This window comes from Ambystoma mexicanum, chromosome 5q, assembly GCF_040938575.1.
Source record: "Ambystoma mexicanum isolate Mex_15411 chromosome 5q, UKY_AmexF1_1, whole genome shotgun sequence".
Lineage (NCBI taxonomy): Eukaryota > Metazoa > Chordata > Amphibia > Caudata > Ambystomatidae > Ambystoma > Ambystoma mexicanum.
Window position 1 is genome coordinate 678,768,288 of NC_090933.1, and position 13,289 is coordinate 678,781,576.

Below are 13,289 nucleotides of genomic sequence, written 5' to 3' on the forward strand. Positions count from 1 at the left end.
GTGCACTCTACATACATATTCTACTGAAAACAACATCACATAGTCCATTGTGGTCAATTATCTGTGTTCATTTTAACTCCTTTCAAGTTCACATAGGAATTTTCTGCTTTCTCAGAATTCAGTATCAACACACAGCATCACTCAATTCTACAATTCAGTCTAGAAGACCTGGTGTTATCTGATTGTGGGAATATCGTAAAAAGAGGTTGACGCACCCTTTTTTTTGGGTGCTCCAATGGAGAGGAATCCCTTAAATCTTGGGCACATGTCTTACAGACCCAGGTTACAGTTTAAACATTATTCAATCTACAGATTGTATTTCAGCAATATTACATCTTCTGACTTCTCGCTCGTCCACCCCCAGGTTTCGGATCCAAAAGCGACAACCCTCCCCTGGCCACCTGAATAGAGGATTCTCGGGGTCTACATGGGAGAATATCCCTAGGTTTCTCACAGCAGTATGGTAAATTGTCTAGTGATACGCTGACTAAGCGATAACAACATAGCACTTAAACTGCAGATACAATTATAAGTTAGGTGGGTTTAGGAAGTATTTTTTTATTCTATTTAATTGTTTATTTCTAACAGCAGACCTGCACACATGTTTCTTAGGTGTAGGGTTTTTCTTTAGGTGACTTGTCAGTCCGTTTGACTAGTTACCTGGTGTTTAATATAGTAAAAGACAGAGCTGTGACGTTTTAAGCTTGCCAGACTGTTCTTTCTGATGGGTAAATTATTCAGTGCTTTTTTTTTGTTGCAGTATTTGCGTGAATTTGCGTTGCCAGTACACCACAATTCTGCTAAAATTCAAAACCACATTTGAAACATTAAGGTAAGTTTGCTATTATTTAAATCATTGAAATGTGTAATTGTTTCAACTGACTACCTTCATTTTGAACCAGTGTACAAAGTCACATAACTCTGACTTACATTTGCAAATTAATAACAACTCAAGTGTATTTATTAAAAGGCAACACAGATTCACAAAATAGATAATCGGAATGTGCACCAGTTTTAGTGCTTTAAAGAACAATGCAATTCAGATAAATGTTGTCTTAACAAAGACAAACGTTGTTCAGTTGGACACTCGATTATTCCTGTCATATTACAAGTTATTTCCATACCCTGTACTTATTTAACAGTACTTTAAGTTCAGGGTTGGAATTTGCTGGGAGCCATTTAGCTTCTGCTTTTAGCCTAGGTGAACTTGGTTAGCTTGATACCAACAGCTGCCAGGAGTTAATTTTGGCTCCACAGGCCAAGTGGTGCCTTATAAACATATATATATGACATTAACTGTGATTATTTGAGAATGTTAATAAAGAAGAATTGGGGCATAGTTAGTACACATTTAGTGTGAATCTAATGTGCAAGTTAAATTTGCGGTGCACTGGATATCCGCTCCTTGTTCCCCAGCGGTATCTTCTACTGGGTGATGCTTGACATACAGGAGCTGGTTGCACACCTGCTAATTGAATTTCAAACCCTAATTAAGATGCATGTTAGTAGAAGTTTTTGTAAGTGCTTTCTTTCATGCATAATAAATTGGTCTTTACTTGGGGAATTTCTACAGATGCTTGCCTGGCATAATATCAAATGCATTTTTCTTTATTTTATATATATATTTCTGAGGCTTGTGGAATCTGCTTAGATCACATGCTGTGCATAGGCCGACATCTAGTGGAAGCTGCGGAGTATTACAGTTTGTTTTTCGAAACTCGAAAATGGGCGTCGACACAGGCGTGCCAGTAATACTATCCCTAGTGTGACGTCCACTGTACCCAAGATCCCTCACGCGTCTAGGATCCTCAGATTGTTTTTTTCCACCATACTGGTCGGAAGCATCTTGCGGAGTTCCCTGGCCTTAGCCATACTTTTGCTAATTATTGAAGTAAAATTATTTATTGACATCCTTCCCCACCCCAACGTCGACCCTCGACACTCGACGACGGCTGGAGAAGACATCGACCGTCGGCTGCTGCACGACGGATCTGGGCCTCGGAAGGCCGCTGGCCTCGGCCCGGGCCTAGTAGGCCGCTGGCCTCGGCCCTGCAAGTAGGGAGAGTGGGGGGTGGTACATACTCTTCACTCTTAGTATATAGGTACACCTTATATATTTCCTACACTTACCAGCCCGCTGCCTCAAGGTGCGTATGGAGGGTACCCCTTTCCAATTCTGCCCCAAGTGCAACCGCAAATACCCTTGGGTCGACAGGCACGCCACGTGCAATCTCTGCTTGCCGAGAGACCACCCCGAAGCGAACTGCAGAGCGTGTAGTAGGTTTAAGCCTAAGACACTTAAGGACCGTTCGACAAAGCGTTGGGCCCACCACGCCAGGCAGGCAGCCATGGCAGCGGAGGGCGCCTTCAGCGATGGCAGCGACGCCGTACTTTCGGACGGTGAGGGCATTACGGCGTCGAAAGACTGCCGAGCGCAGGTCCCCGACCTCGGAAGGTTGTCCGGCAGGGCGGCTATGGGGAAGACCCCCGGCGACGCAAGCGCTACACACCCTACACACACTAAGCACACTAAGTCCAACCGAACCTCGACGACGTCGACTTCTCGGAAAGAGGCACAGATAGAACGGTCCGACTCGGTGTCCTCTGGGCGCTCTCGATCGAGATCGCCGCATGACGCAAGGCAATCATCCACTCTTGCCAAGAGTGCCTCGCTCCCTAGATTAACGGAAGTTCGATCGTCGGAAGACGAAGACGACTTCCACCCCCAGGCCGCGCTCCAGGAGACCGAGGCCGCAGTTAACACCAGCGAGGCCCCACGCTCAAAACAAGGTACCTCTCCCGACCCTCGACGCCAGGCGTCGAAAGTCTCTGAGGCCTCCAAGGGGCAGGGAAAACATTTTTCCACGCACGGGGAGGGGGGGAAACAGCGGAAAGCACAGCCTTCCACTCCTGTAAGACCATCCTTCCACCCTAAGCAGACAGTCAAACATAAATCTACTGGGACATCAACAACCAGCAAGGCTACCCTTGATAAGTCCTCTAAGTTGCCTACTAAAGCCATACCCTGTTCCAAAGAATGGTCCAGTGAAGACATAGACAGGGTCATGTCAAGGATGTCTTCCTTAGCTGATTTTTATGACAAGAACCCAGAACATTTCCTTTCGTATGACCCTCAAGGGGCCACACCCTCAGGCTCCTCTGATCCTATCCCCCTAAGTAAAAAGGCCCGGTTCGAAAGATCTGAACCCTTCGAGGTGCAGCCTTACTCTACTCCATACTCTACTCCACACCCCAGATACCAAGGAGAGCCTTTCCCTGAAGGGGACCAGGAGTTTACAATTATGGAGGAACAAACCGGGACTGAATACTATGCGGATGATGAGGACCTGGAGGAGGTAGAAGACGAGCAGGAAATTTACAGAGTAGATTCCCCGGTAGAAAGCGAAGCCCCAGTTACCGACTCGCCAGTTGATAACCAGCCCCTTCTTAATGAAGTTCTCGCTCGCGCGGCAGAACATTTTCACATCGACACCCACAGTGTACAGGAGGAAAGGGACTTCGCAGAAGAGTTGGTGGGAGAAAGGAGGCCGGTCGCTCAAACCATCCCTATCCTTAAATCCATCCAACGTAGAATAGATCCATCCCTGGTGAATCCAAACCTCACCAGAGCCGTCAACCCCAGATTCGAAAAACTTTTTCGGGCAGCCCAGTCTGACCCTCTTTCTATAAGAGGACAGCTTAAACCAGACTCCCTAGTGGTTACCAACACTCGGAAGAGGGCTGGGACACCCTTGTCGTCATCAGAAGCTCCTCCCGACAAGGAGAGCAAAAGACTATACGGGTTTGGCAGGAAGGTAGCCTCAACGTCCGCCTACCAAGCAAGGATTGCAAACTCCACCACCCTATTGGCAAGTTACAACTGCCATCAATGGGAAGAGGTCGCGGCGCTCATAGCCTCTGCTCCTGAACCGTTAAAGGGCCAGTTGGCTCGGATCTCGGCAGAAGGGAGAACCGTGTCTGGTTGCATATTAAAAGCAACTTTCGACGCCGCGGACAACGCAGGAAGATTGATAGCAGAAGGTACTGTTATCAAGAGACATGCGTGGTTACGGCAGTCGGGGTTCAAAACAGAAACACAGGCTTCATTAATAGACAAGCCGGTGGAACCCGATCTATTGTTTGGGAAAGCGGTCGAAGACGCACTTAAAAATGCCAAGGACGAGTACGAGACTCTCAAATCCCTTGGCCAGCTTACCAACAAACCCCCTAATCAGAGGGGGAACAGTAATTTTCGTCGCCCACGCGGCCAAAATTCACAAAGAGGCAACTATGCCCAAGGACAGGGTACACAATGGAACAACAACCAGCAGTCTACCCAGAGTTACAGCAAGGGTAACAAAAGAGGTCGTGGAAGAGGCAGAGGCAGCCCCAACAAGGGAGGTGGCACGCCTCCACCAAAGCAGTGACGCTCAGTTCAGGGTCCCTTCTCACGCAACCCCAGTAGGGGGACGCATTTCCAACTTCACCCAGGCTTGGGAAGGGATCACCTCAGACAGATGGGTGCTGTCAACAGTGTCCACAGGATATTGTATAGAATTACTGCTGCGTCCCCGGAACCACCCTCCACGACAGAGTACACTCCTTAGAACATCAGAAGATCCTTCTCGAGGAGATCGCCATTCTGCTAGAAAAGGACGCGATAGAACTCGTCCCAGGACACCAGGTAAACAAGGGTATCTATTCAACTTACTTCCTTGTGCCAAAGAAAGATTTAACAATGCGCCCAGTATTGGACTTACGGCCTGCCAACAAGTATGTCAAGCCCCAAAAATTCCGTATGACCACGCTACAAGAGGTAATCCCCCTCCTAAAAAAGGGGGATTACATGGCAAACTTGGATATGAAAGATGCTTATTTTCATATTTCCATGCTCCCAGCCCACAGAAAATACTTGCGCTTCAAGGTGGACAGTCGCCACTACCAATTCAAGGTACTGCCCTTCGGGATAGCTTCAGCACCAAGGGTGTTCACCAAGGTACTGGCGGTGGCAGCTGCACACCTACGCAGGGAGGCAATCCCAGTGTACCCTTATCTGGACGACTGGCTCATAACGGGGGAAACCCCAGGAAATTGCAGGTCAAACATTCAGAGGACTATCGACCTCCTCCACGAATTAGGCTTCTCTATCAACGAGAAGAAGTCCAGTCTGGTGCCAAGCACCTCAAAACAGTTCCTAGGAGCAATCCTAAATTCTCAAGAAGGGTTGACCTTCCCTTCGGAAGAGAGAATTCGGAATATACTACTGCAAATTCCACATTATCAGTCAGGTCAACAAATAACGGTACGCAAAGCAATGCGGTTACTGGGCATGATGGCGTCTTGCATTTACCTGGTCCCCCACGCGCGTCTGCGCATGCGTCCCATGCAGGAATGGTTGGCGAAACAGTGGTCTCAGGCAAGTGGTCAGTGGGACGATCTAGTGGTCGTTTCGCCAACACTCGTACAGAGCTTACACTGGTGGACAAGAGAGAATCTCGCAAGGGGAAAACCCTTTTACGATCCCGAAGTACAGGCAGTGGTGACTACAGATGCATGCCTGACTGGGTGGGGAGCTCACCATCTCCACCACACAGCTCAGGGTCTCTGGTCTCACTCAGTAGCCAAAAACCACATCAACCTGCTAGAGCTTCTGGCAGTATTCCGAGCGCTTCGGGCGTTCGAGCCCCATCTGCTGAACTTGTCGGTGCAGATCCGGACGGACAGCACGACAGCCATGTTCTATTTGAACAAACAAGGAGGGACTCGTTCGCCAAATCTGTCCAAGCTTGCCCAGAAAATCTGGATATGGGCACTCAGACGGAACATCTTCCTGTCATCACAACATGTTCCAGGGGAGCTCAATTCCCTAGCGGATGCCCTAAGCAGAGACTCCCTCCCAGAGGAACACGAATGGGTCCTTCACAGAGATATCGTAGAAGATCTCTTCTCTCAGTGGGGTTTCCCCACTATAGACCTATTCGCCACAAGCGAAAACAAACAATGCCCAGGATTTGCATCCAGGTTCCCCCAGCCAGACTCCCAAGGGAACGCCCTGTGGATGAACTGGTCAGGGATGTTTGCGTACGCTTTTCCACCAACTCCTCTCATCAGGAAGGTGGTGTACAAGATGAACAAGGAATCAATGACGCTCATCCTAGTTGCTCCCATGTGGGCGAGACAACCATGGTTTCCACACCTACGCAAGATGGCGGTGTGCGAGCCCATCAAACTCCCAGCCTGGTACAACCTACTGTCCCAGCAACAAGGTCAAACAGTGCACCAGGAACCCAACTCAATGAACCTGGCAGCATGGCTCCTGAGGTCATAGTTTGGCCATCTCAATTTACCACAAAGGTGTATGGACATCCTAAAAGAATCCAGGAAACCAAACACAAGGCACTGTTATTTTGACAAGTGGAAGAGATTCGTTATTTGGTGCCAGAATAAACAAATCAACCCAGTTGATTGCACTCCTTCCAACGTTGTGACATACATGCTCCACCTGCTGGATGCAGGATTGGTTTTTAACTCTCTGAAAGTACACCTGGCAGCCCTCTCGGCTTACACCACATCCCATAACAAGGTGTCGTGGTGGAAACTACCAGTAGTTAAAGCCTTCATGGAAGGAGTAAAGAGACTTCACCCTCCTATTTCGAACCCACCGCCAGGATGGGACCTTAATGTGGTGCTAGCTAAGCTCATGGGCCCCCCTTTCGAACCCATGCATAAAAGTAGTCTCAAACACCTGACTTATAAAACGGCCTTCTTAGTAGCCATTACCTCTATAAGAAGGGTCAGTGAAATTCAGGCTCTGTCAGTGCAGGATCCTTTCTTTACTATCCACAAAGACAAACTGGTTTTACGCACACACCCTAGGTTCTCACCTAAATTTATATCAAAGTTCCATGTAAACCAGTCCATCGAGCTTCCGGCTTTCTTCCAGAACCCGCAAAGCTCGGCTGAGGTGAAACTACACACCCTAGATGTGCGTAGGGCGGTCCTCTACTATGTAAATAAGACCAGACCGCTAAGGAAAACAGATCAACTGTTTGTCTCCGTAGCTACGGGCAGAGAGGGAGATCGCGTCTCTAAAGGCGCTATCTCGAAGTGGATTATCAACTGTATACAGCTGTGTTACTCTCTTTCTGAAAAGACTCTGCCTTTTACGCCAAGAGCCCACTCTACTAGAGGCATTGGGGCCACTCTGGCTTTCATTGCAAATGTTCCCCTCGACACCATTTGCAAATCAGCTACTTGGAGCTCTATTCACACTTTTACTCAGCATTACTGCATTGACACTCATTCCAAGACAGATACACAAGTGGGACAAGCAGTTCTAAGACACCTGTTTGCTCATGACCCTTCTCACATCCCACCTCCTTCTTCTGGTACTGCTCGCTAATCTATGCACAGCATGTGATCTAAGCAGATTCCACAAGCCTCAGAAGGGATACATTACTCACCGTAATCGTATTTCTGATGCTTGTATCTGCTTAGATTCACATGCGACCCACCCTTCCTCCCCTCCGAGAGAAGGCGCATGATTGCTTGTAGTCTTACCTTTCTGTCTATCTGCTTGGATTATCTGTACTCACGCTACTCCTCATGCTTCCTCATGTCAGAAAAAATACAATCTGAGGATCCTAGACGCGTGAGGGATCTTGGGTACAGTGGACGTCACACTAGGGATAGTATTACTGGCACGCCTGTGTCGACGCCCATTTTCGAGATTCTAAAAACAAACTGTAATACTCCGCAGCTTCCACTAGATGTCGGCCTATGCACAGCATGTGAATCTAAGCAGATACAAGCATCAGAAATACGATTACGGTGAGTAATGTATCCCATATATATAGTACAAAGTTAGCAATGTGATCAATTTAGTGCTGTCTATGTCCAAAAATGAAATTTAACCTAATTGAAGAAATGTCAGTCTACTTGAACAGGGGAGCTTTAATTTCCCTGAATTACCGCTCGAGCATTTCTGGGCTGGTTCGGCCCACCCTGAGATTACAGTGGGATTTCCAATGTGTTGAACTCTACCTTAGTTCTAGTGACGCCTTTAAAGGTCTGTTCTGTGTAGGAGGCTGAAGGCACAGAAAAGGAGTTTAACAGCCAATCAGATAGAGGGCTCTACTGTCTAAAACAGGTTATAGGGCCTTTAAAAGTGTTGTTTCGCACCCTGCTTCCTTCCGTTGGTGAGATAGAAGTGGCCAGAATAGGCTCACAGATTGGTGGATTTGGAGGAGTTTTAGAAAACGTTTTTGGGGAGTTTTTGAGAGAGCTTTATAGTTGCTTTATAATCCCTTTATGAACGCCTTTTGGCCATTTGCAGTTGATGGTTGTGTTTTTGGTGTATGTTGGTTGCTGATATCGCCTTTTTGACTATTTGTGTGTATTTTAGCCCCTCTTTATAACCATCCCTTTTGTACCTGCTCCCTTTATAAACATTTTCTTTCAATAAAATAGTTATCTAGTAATTCCTCCTGCTATCGTTTCCCTTTCTGTTGGACAACGTTTCTTAACTCCTTTCAAGTGTTTGAGAAGTCTTCCTGTGCTGTGTATTGATATCCTTCCCTAGTGTTAGTGTGCTACAACAGCCCTTTCCCATTGTGTTTCTTTGTCATTTTTCCTGTTTTGTATTTTATATGTTAGCCAGAAACATGTCATTTAATCTGGTGGGTGTGTGTAATATCCTCTGTGCCTCCTAGACTACCCTTGTGTACCTCACCCTTCCTGTGCTTCCTCTAGCTTCCGCTGATTCTCTCTTCTTTCATGGAATATTCTTTCCCTCGGGCGACGGAGAAATAGTCCACGCTGATTTTTTCAAAACCAAAGTAATTGTCTACCTCCTCACCTGAGAGTTACCCTCTTAACCTACCTCTCTTCTAACTTCAAGCAAACATGTTTCCCTCATCTTCAACTTCCTAATCTGCTACGGTCCCTCACTTTCTCTGCCTCCACTCTAACACGTCATCCATCATGGCCAACTCCCTAACACAGCTGGCCGTAATGCCTACCTGGATCCTTAATCTTTGTAAGTCCTCCCGTGTATTGTCCCTGGTGACTGTTCCATTTATTTCCCTCCACAACCTGGTCAGAATGTCACTCAAAGTCACTGCATAGTAAGAAGCTTTTTGTCAAATCTGTTATCTTTTGTATTCCACTGTTTGATGACCTTTACATCCGTGGAGTCCTGCTCCAAGTTGTTCTGATCTTTGTCTCTCATTCTTCCACTCATGATTTTGAATTCCTCTTTTGTGCATCATTGCAAATCGGGCCTTTTGGAAATGAAACCTGCATGTATATCTCTCTTGTTCTTTCGCTCTCTCTCAGCACAAAGCTGTGGGGCAAGGACCAATGCCAGGAGGAACCCCATATTCCCTTTCATTGAAACAGGTGGATCCTGTCAGCAGGTCAAGAGAAGTTTAATGGATAGTTTCCCTGCCTCTGCATTGCTAGACAAGCTTATTTATGTGTTATGTCAAATGGTTGATTCCAACAGATGCACCTGTGGCAGCACCTTCCTGAGTGATGTAGGATGCAGGCTAACTCAATGAGTAGAATCTTCAAAAGGATGCAGTGAAGAACAAACCTTGTCCTAAATGTGCCACTGTCCAGGTGCTGGGTAGGCACCCACCGCTGCTGGCTCTAGCTATTGAAGTAGTCGTTCACTACACTTCACTGTTCACGCATACAGTCCAGCATATGGAGGGTTGAATTCCAGTCAGCATTGTTTTTTTTCAGTTCGTTTTAATGGAAGTGGTGATACGTCTGCAGCTTTGACAACATGTTTTAGATGCTGTAGCAATGGCTAAAATAGGTGCAAATCTTGTAGGATGTTTTTTTCAGAAATGTTTTGGGAAATTACTGTCACTGGCGCATGTTGAGCGTTTGAAGCTTTCTTCATTTGCACAGTGCTTGCACTTGATAATTGCATGGGATTGCCAAAGCCCACATGCTCTTGTTCTGTCTTGTCTCCCTGAAGTGTGAGTCTCAATCTTGAATCAGAGGACAGAGCATGAACTTTGTCATGTTCTTTTTTTTTTTCTTCATCCGTTTCCAAGAAAATTAGAGGTGGGACATTTTAAGGAAGCGCCTCTTGTTAATCTGGCGATTGGTCTTTGTTGCTTAGCCATACCTTTGTGTTCATTTGGCTTACTCCACACGCCATTATTTCTGTCATAAGATTTACAGAACTACGCATTTGATGAGTATTATCTATTAACATTTATATATTTTAACCATGGTTTCTAAATCTGGAACTCCTTACTTTACTGATTTGAATCTTGAAAAAAACTTTACCTTTTCATCTAGCCTATCCTATATAAAAAAATAACAATTTGTTCATCTTGTTAACTTCATGGGTGATGCTGGTGATATTGCAAACGTTCAAGAGTCCTTGACTGTACGTGTATTGCTTCTGAAACATGCTTTAACAATATTCATGTATCACTTTGTTTCACTTAAATTCTATGTAATCGTCTAAATAATTTGATAATAAACATACTGCCCCTCTATCTACAAATGGTATTCTTTCGGGTTTTGCTATATTTTTGGCTGCCAACGTGTCTATTCTGTACTTAGTAAAACATGCATTTTGCATATAATCCAATACAGATTTAGATGCCAGTTTCCCCGATGTCACTGCATGTCTTTTTTTACTTTGTCTAAACCACATATAACCCTAATACGCATTATTTCTTTGCTAGATTTACATCTAAAAATGATTCAGCAGACTACATATGCAACTAAATGGGTTGTATGCTGTGACAAAGTGTGCCGCCTTGCGCAAAGGATTGGAGTTGGGAATAGGGTGGCTAGGAGGCACATTGCAACCACCCACTACATGATGGAAATCCTGGGGGCGACATGTGAAGGATCTCATGGGCAGCGCAACCCGCACCTGTGAGCTTGGCCAGGACTTGTCACGAGGGCAACCCAGTGAAAGTGGTGTCTTTTAAGTAGGTTAAGGCTGCTGGCAGAGTTGCAGAGACAAGCAGGAGAAATACCAACTGTTTATTTTGACATTAATTTTTACACCAATGTGGATTGTTTTATGAATGTAAAATTGAACCAACAAAAGTAGTTTCCAAAAATCATAGTGTGGGGCAATAATCGCCCCCTGGATTAATTAATTTCAAACAATGATAATTATAGAAATAATTTTGTTTACAGAACATAAAAAATGCAGATAGGCTAACATGCATTGTGACCCAATAATGACATATCTAGGTTCTTTTGAAAGTTGCAACCCGCCTGGGCCTTAGCTTTCAATAGTACTATAGAACAATGGTATCCAACATGCAAATTGTCTCTTTTTCTCTTCATGAGGATGATGTGTTGTGCACAATTACAGCATAGCCTCCTAAAAACGTAAATCGGAGTTCCCAGTAAGAGATGTGACTTAGTAGAATTTGCAAAACATCTCTCACCTTGAAGAACCAATACCGAATGATGCTATCCAGGTGGGTCTCTTAGCAAGGTTTAAACAGCCATGACTTAAAGACCTGGCTGTTCACCTAACTTTTTATCCTCCTAAGACTCTTCCATCCCACTACTGCATCTCCCCAAGCCCCCACCCCGTCTCTTTTTTTTTTTTTAACCTTTTTGTAACTAGCGCCTAGATACCTGAGGGTTTTGTGTGCTGTAACAATTGCAAAAATAAATAGAGTAGCAGACGTGGTTGGACCAAAGTCTGGATTGTGGCCAGAAAGTATATTTGGAACATAATTGTACTGCTCGTCCCATATATCTATCCTGAAACTCGATCAAACACCATGCTTGAGGAAAGAGAGGTTGGCTGGATACATTTATCTTGCTTAGTTGTATAGTTAGTCAAAATGTACGAGTTTTACCAGTACGTGCTCTTTGATTATGTTGACATTTATTTTCTTTTTGGTAAGACTCTGGGGATAGTTGGTGTCGGGACTGAGGGGGCCAACCCACAAGGATGGCTGCACACTGTGCATTAGTGAACAACACTATGCTTCATTGGACAAAACGTTTTGCAATATCAAAATACAGTTTTACATCCATAGTTGGAAAAAATAAGTGGTCTAAATAATAAATGGTGGAAACGTTATTTTAATCAGTTATCAGGCTGATATCAATGGCCTATGCATTTGGGACCACTGACAGTCCTTCTTCAGGGTGATGTCCGTGGTAAGTATAAAGAGGAAGAAATAAAAACGCCATCTGCCTGAACAAATTTAGGAAAGTATGAGAAAGAGACGAAAAGTCTAACGTGTCATACCTGGCCTGTACAATGAGTAGAAAAAAGCCACCAACCCAAAAATCCAAAACACAATCTGAAAAAGTGATAAAAATATAACATTTGAAAAGGAACATGCATTAAAACAATTTGTCCAAACCAATAAGAGCATACCTTTCAACCAAAGCATCTAGTCCGGGAACTGGTCTGGCAAAAATCGAGACTGCTCAATTGAACGCATGCAGCTGAAAAGATTTATAGCTGAAAAGAAAAAAGTAAGAGATAAAGGATCAGGGTACCGGTAAGTACCAGTGGTACATAACGCAAAGCCCAATTTTCTAGTCTGCTTAATCTGCCATCTAGTGTAAGGGACGTAGAAACGTTAAGTGCAGTGAATCCCGCTGAAATATCTCAACAATATAACTACACATTTGGCATTGAGTTAGAAAATCATAGCAACATGCTATCATTTCATTCAATTGCATCTCCTAGTTGCCTGTTGAGTTAAGGATTCCTTTGTTGTGAATTCACAATACTCAAATTAACAGAGTACACATTTGGTGATGTTGGGTTTGTCCTTTTCTTAAGAAAATTATTTGAATGAGAAGAGACATTGGGCTACAAAAGAGGAGCACAATGTCTCTGGCTATGCCCCTAACAAGTATCTGGGATCTTCTGATTATTGCTGACATCCCAGGATTTCTGTTTCATTATCAAAGTTTTTGGAAGTGTTTTGTAGACCTGAATATTGAGCAATGAAGCACTTACAAAGCCCTGACAGTATGACTGTGCAATTAGTTCAGAGCCATTTGGTTGAATTATTTTGGGTAGTGAAAAGGAGACAGTTGATGACAGCTTTGTGGAGAATCTCCAAAAAGGATTGATAGTTCCACTAAAGACTTCAGATGGGGAATTTTGTTTTTTTATACCGAAACAATCACAAAAAGTGTGTCCTTGTGTAGACTATAGAAATCTGGATGATGTGATGATTAAAGATCTTTCTCTTTTGGCTTTCATTGGCCATCTTAAGGAATTTGTATGTGTAAAAGTGATTATTACTAGGTTGGATTCACTG

General features: G+C 44.6%; 1 protein-coding gene across 4 annotated transcripts in view; it reads left to right on the top strand.

Annotated features, from left to right (window-relative positions):
• SGK3 (serum/glucocorticoid regulated kinase family member 3) overlaps positions 1-13,289 on the top strand; it is a 1,805,260-nt gene that overhangs the window by 57,303 nt on the left and 1,734,668 nt on the right. For all 4 annotated transcript variants that reach the window (XM_069621138.1, XM_069621137.1, XM_069621136.1 and 1 more), the window contains exon 2: positions 761-832. The gene's annotated coding sequence lies outside the window, so the exon portion shown is untranslated. The remainder of the gene's footprint in view (positions 1-760; positions 833-13,289) is intronic.